The sequence below is a fragment of the Ascaphus truei genome, chromosome 1, assembly GCF_040206685.1.
Source record: "Ascaphus truei isolate aAscTru1 chromosome 1, aAscTru1.hap1, whole genome shotgun sequence".
Taxonomy (NCBI): Eukaryota; Metazoa; Chordata; class Amphibia; order Anura; family Ascaphidae; genus Ascaphus; species Ascaphus truei.
Genome location: NC_134483.1, coordinates 232,623,107 through 232,629,106, shown reverse-complemented (window position 1 = coordinate 232,629,106; position 6,000 = coordinate 232,623,107).

The window sequence follows — 6,000 nt, the reverse complement described above, 5'->3', positions numbered from 1 at the left end:
GTACAAATGGTTATCTATCAGGATATTTCCCCTATCACTCTCAGCAGGAGAAGGGCTTTACAACCCATTAACAGTATCCTCAGGGAGAAGGGGATAAAATATAAATGGCGTTTCCCCTTTGGGCTGCTTGTGATAAAAAATGGCAGGGTGACCGATTCCTGAAAAGTATTGGATTAAATGAAGAACCTCCTTACCGGGCTGAAAATCAACCTTCCCTCAACGAGAGCTGGAAGAAAGTGGGCAGCCTTGCAAGAGGAAGAAAAGAGAATGCAGCTGATGTACATATGCCAGGCTCAATAGCACTCCATTTTGACACTTAAATAAATACATATATTTTGTGGGGCTCAGGGGTTCCCAAAAAGAGCTTGCTGGGATTTTGTGTTCTGTTAAACAATTCTCAGCTGTTTCAGCTGTTGGGGGTTGGTGGCTCCTCCTTCCCAGGTCTTAAGCCCGCCCCTCCCCACTTCCCAAGTTAGTAGGTCCCTTCATTCTACTGGATATAGATCCAATGTGGTCTTTCTCCCTCCTAATAGAGGTAAATGGGAATTTTAATCCTAATAGAGGTATATTAGTAATTTATCTGGTAGTGTTAGGACTTGCAAACGGGTGTCTGCCTTATCGTGGCTCGCAAGCTTACGCTTTGGCCAAAGGGTTAAACTAAATGACCCTTTTTTAAGAGAATATGTAAGTATTTTACTGTGTATTTCTGTCATGTTGGATGTAGCATTGGGCTTCTCTGTCGTCTGTTGTATACATATGCCACGCTCAAAAGCACTCCATTTTGACACTAAAATACATAAGTATATTTTGTGGGGGATCAGGGGTTGTCAAGAGAGAGGGGATTTGCCCCGGGATTAAAGGGGTTACACCCCCATTTGGCCACCCTCTACTCTCACCTGGGAAGCAAGGGGTTAAGTGGACTGGGGTCCAGTAATGTGTTTTTGCCTTGCTTCAGCCATCCAACTGTTTATTTCCCTGTATAAATGTATTGTTTCTGTGCCAGTGTCTGCACCACACACACACTAGGGCTTAAGGGGTTAATGAGCTGCAGTTTGGGAAAATACAAATATGTGGTGTCTTGTCAGAAATATCTGGGCTTCAACAGGCTTGATTGAAGTTAGGTGTGAAAAGTACAGAGGGGGTTTGGTGTATGTTAACACATCTTGCTGGTAGAGACAGCTAGGCCCATGTCTGGGGCATTGGGTGTGAAATCTAGCACCTGTGACAAATGTTCTCTACACAGGAGTCCCTGCTTCAAAGGATTTATTGACCAGGGGTTATGGGGGCCAGGGATGCGGTTACCCAAGGAGATATCAGAATGAGTGACCTTATTAAATATAAGAATACCATGAGATGTCCTCGGCTGAACATGCTAAAAATTTCATATGTGTAACCGGGGGACCGAGCCAAAAATAACAATTACAGACACATGATGTCTAGCAGGTCCTAAGAGACAGATATTAATATCTCTCTTAATTTTAATATGACGCTGTAATATTTAGTCTTATTGGGAGCGTCATGCGTGCCGGAATGTATTAATATGTCTCGAGTGCCAGTAAGTAGGACTGAACTGAAGTTATGAAGTTATTTAGATAGGAAAAGCAGTTTTTAAACGTCCTTGGGTGGGAGGAGTTTTACTCTGAGGAAACTGTCAACCTCACCACTGATTTATGAGAGGGGCTGGGTTTGGGTTGTGTTCAATGGGAAATAATTGCATAAGAACCAGGCTCAGCCTATGGCTATTGTCTTTCGTGTCTTTTGTGATTTTTAAGATTGCTGTATGAACTGCTATCACGATTTCTGACTATTTCATCATTTCCATCTTAAGTGAGTGTCCATATTTTGTCTGTTATTTGTATAATCTGTTGTGTTCACCTTTTTCAAGGAATAAATTAAATTTTATCATATCTAAGCCTCGTTCAGTTCAACCCAGTTATATTTGGTGTGTATTATTCATAGCCTGTTACAAAGTCAACATCACAGGCATTAATAAAACTGGTGGCAGCGGTGGGATTGAACTGGACCTGTATTACAGAGTACTGCGGGATTCTGTAATATAGTGGGAACTCGAGAGTAATTGCGAGTTCCTGGGACTAAAGATATTGAACACACAGTGTACAACATATAACACATGATATGGCACCTCCTCACTGTTCCCTTTCTTGTGAGAAGCATTGCCTCCAGAACCAAAGTGCCGGCCATCCGTGTGACTTTAGCCGGGCACCGAGACCGGAGGAGTGTATCAAGTCGGCGCGGGGACCAGCAGCCGGCAAGGCTGAGAGAGAGGCGGCGATCGGTGTGCATGAAACCCGGCAGGCTGAGCAAAGATCCACAGCTGCAGCTGCTGTAACCATCCAATTGCCCGGAAAGCAGGGAATGGACCCAGCTCCGGTACGGCAGAGACTTTTGGAGGGAGCGGGTGGTCTCGGAGACCACGGAAGTCTTGCACCAGGAGAGGTAATGGCCGTTGCGGCAGCCCATCCATTTTCCCTGAAAGAGCTAGCACTGGTGTGTGTGTTGGGCAAGACGTGGTTCCCAGCGAAGTGGACCCAGTTCATAGCGTTGGTGCCGCACCGACCCGCTTACCCCCTCCCAGAGCCCGGCGCTCACGCAACTCCGCTCTGGACTCAGCAGCCCCTCGCGGGGGATAGTCCACCGGTGGCAGAGAAGCTCCATCCGGCGCTATGGCACTGCCAACATACGGGCCACAATAATGCCCGGTGCCCGGACCATGCACGGTTGGACGAAGAAGCCCCTTAGGGCCAGCGCTCACGAGCTGCAGAAGAGATAACCCCGTTAGCGGCGGAGAGCGGCGGCCACCCATCAGATCCCGGCGGCGGCGGAGAAGAAGCCGCCATTCCGGCATCCTGCCGGCGGCAATTTTATTTGGGGGGAGGGTTGGGGTGTGCGGGAGTTGGGTGTTTTACATTTTTTGGTGGAGTCGGCGATTCCCATCGATGACCGGTGCCCCACAATCTACGCCGGCGACCCTGCACCAAAGCCGGGTACTGTTGCGGCAGCTACCTGGGGCTCGTCCATGGCGGCGACGGCGGCGGAAGAGCTGCGATTCCGGCAAAGTGCCGGAGCCCTTTCTGAGTGGGGGGAGGGACAGGGATTGCGGGAGGGGGTTATTTTACCTGGTTTGGCGGGAGCCGTGTTACTCCACAAAAACCTGGGACCCTTTTCCTGCACCATTTTACCTGAACCAAGCCCGGGCGCTGTTGCGGCAGTGGCCCGTTGCTCCCCGGCCCAGATTATGCCGGCGGCGGCCACTCCAGTCCCCCTGCAATCGGGACCAACGAAGGCGGCGGTCTCTGCGGGGACCAGCGCGGTAAGCCAGACTAAGTCGCAGATTGACCCTGACTTATTTTTTCCTATGACTGTACCCTGTTGTTTCACTATAGGGGTGACCGGGGGTGGCAGGAGATAGGGATACCAGGGGAGGGGAAGGAAGGGCAGCTTGTAGGGCAGCTAGGCTTCCCCATTACCCTGGCGGAGCAGCACGGGGACTCTCAGTTAAGAGCCCCATGGTTGCAGCCTTGCTATGGGCTGGTTATCAGGGGTTGTGGCAAAGTTAGACCACCCCAGGTTTACCTACCGGCCAGGAGCTAAGGTGGATGCATCTGCATCAGCAACCCTGAGCTCACCTCCGGTAATGGGGGCACAACTTCAGGGAGAGGGGCTAGCCCCGTTAGCACCCAGCTCTACGGTAGGATTGCCTGGGAGAGGGTTGGGTGGGCCATTGGGAACCGGGGAGGGAAGGCAGCAAGTGAGCCATCCAGATTTCCCCATTACCCTGGCGGAGCAGCACGGGGACTCTCAGTTAAGAGCACCACTGTTGCAGCTTTGCTATGGGCTGGAGGTATCAGGGGTTGTGGCAAAGTTAGACCACCCCCAGATTCCCTGCCAGCCAGGAGCTAAGGTGGGTGCATCTGCACCAGCAACCCTGAGCTCCTCTCCAGTAATGGGGAGGCAGTGGCAGGGAGATGGCCTCACTCAGGTGTCCCTAGGATTCAGGTTAGGATTAGCTAGGGAGAAGCGGAGTGAGGGAAGGCTGCAGGTAGGTAGCCAGAATCAGATCTCAGTGGGAGAAGAAGGGCTAGTGGTAGCTGGGGAGGGAAAGCAGCAGGTATGGCAGCAAGAGTTCCCCATTACCCTGGCAGAGCCGCAGGGGGTTCCTCAGATCAGCAACCCCATGTTGCAGCCTGGCTATGGGCTGGCGGTATCATGGGCAGTGGCAAGCTTGTACCACCCCAGGGATACCTGCCAGCCAAGAGCTAAGGCGGTTGCATCTGGAGAGGTGCCCCTGAGCTCATCCCTGGTAAGGGGAAGACAAGGTCCGGGAGGTAGGTGCACTCAGGTAGTTCCAGTGTCTGGGTTAGGATTGCCTACGGGGGAGCGGAGTGCAGGTGGGCTGCAGGGAGGTAAGCAGCAGGAGTCATCAGCCAGGGCTGAGGTGCTGGGCCTAGGGGAGGCTAGGCAGGGAGACACCGTGGAGCAGGGGGAGATAGGAGGTCCGTGGGGTTTCAGGCAGCTGGCAGAAGCTAGGGATGGCCTAGGTAGGCAGGAGGTCCCTTGTTCTGACTGGCCAGGAGTGACCCCCCTGACAGATTCCCCAGGGTTCCCAGAGGTGGGGCTGTGGGTAGGTAGGCAGCCAGGAGCAGTAGCCAGGGCTAGGGGGGTACAGCAGAGGGTTCTGTCCCCAGGGCAGCCAAGGGTAGCTACAGGGAGGAAGGGCAGCACAGTGGAGGGGAGAGGAGTGATGCTGGCCCTAGCAGCAGTGGCGGTAGCAGGTGCTTGTTTCCTGGCCTTCAGTTTTGAGAGGGCAAGGGCAAAGCACCTGGGTACCAGGGACCCCAGTACAGGATACTGGGAGATTGCCTTGTCCCAGGGGGCACAGGAGAGGGTAGGAGTCAGCACCCCAGGTGGTTTCTGGATTCCAGATTTGATGCCACTCGGGGTGGGGACTGCCCTAGAGCCAGGGAGGAGAGGCAAGGGTATAGCGGAGCAGCTACAGGTGGGCACAGGGCCAGGGCAGGTAGGGTCCCTACAGGATAGTGACATAGCTCTTTCCCAGACTTGGTTGACAGGAAAGCGACGGTCTGTGCTTGATAGCTGGTCTCTCGCTGATGCAGAGACATGCCAGTCTCTGGGCAGAATGCAGTCTGGTCTGCAGAGATGCCCCTTCACCATGGACTTGGTTCACCAGGCACGGGGTGGGGGGCAGAGGGAGGCAAAGGAGAATGCCCGGCGGCCACGGTGGAGCCCTGCTCAGCAGGATCTGGACTTCACTATCCACTGTGGCCAGGACAATGTACTGGACAATGCCAGAGGACAATTTTGCCAGGCCAACCCCTCAGGACTAATTGAGTGCTTCAAGGAAGCCAGTGGTTTCCCAGTGCCAGGAAAGGCAGCTGGGGCACCAGGCACCCATTGCGCAGGGGAGGTGTCAAGAGAGAGGGGATTTGGCCCGGGATTAAAGGGGTTGCACCCCATTTGGCCACCCTCTACTCTCACCTGGGAAGCAAGGGGTTAACTGGACTGGGGTCCAGTAATGTGTTTTTGCCTTGCTTCAGCCATCCAACTGTTTATTCCCCTGTATAAATGTATTGTTTCTGTGCCAGTGTCTGCACCACACACCCACTGGGGCTTAAGGGGTTAATGAGCTGCAGTTTGGGAAAATACAAATATGTGGTGTCTTTTCAGAAATATCTGGGCTTCAACAGGCTTGATTGAAGTTGGGTGTGAAAAGTACAGAGTGGGTTTGGTGTATGTTAACACATCTTGCTGGTAGAGACAGCTAGGCCCATGTCTGGGGCATTGGGTGTGAAATCTAGCACCTGTGACAAATGTTCTCTACACAGGAGTCCCTGCTTCAAAGGATTTATTGACCAGGGGTTATGGGGGCCAGGGGTGCGAACCAAAGGAGATATCAGAATGAGTGACCTTATTAAATATAAGAATACCACGAGATGTCCTCGGCTGAACATGCTAAAAATT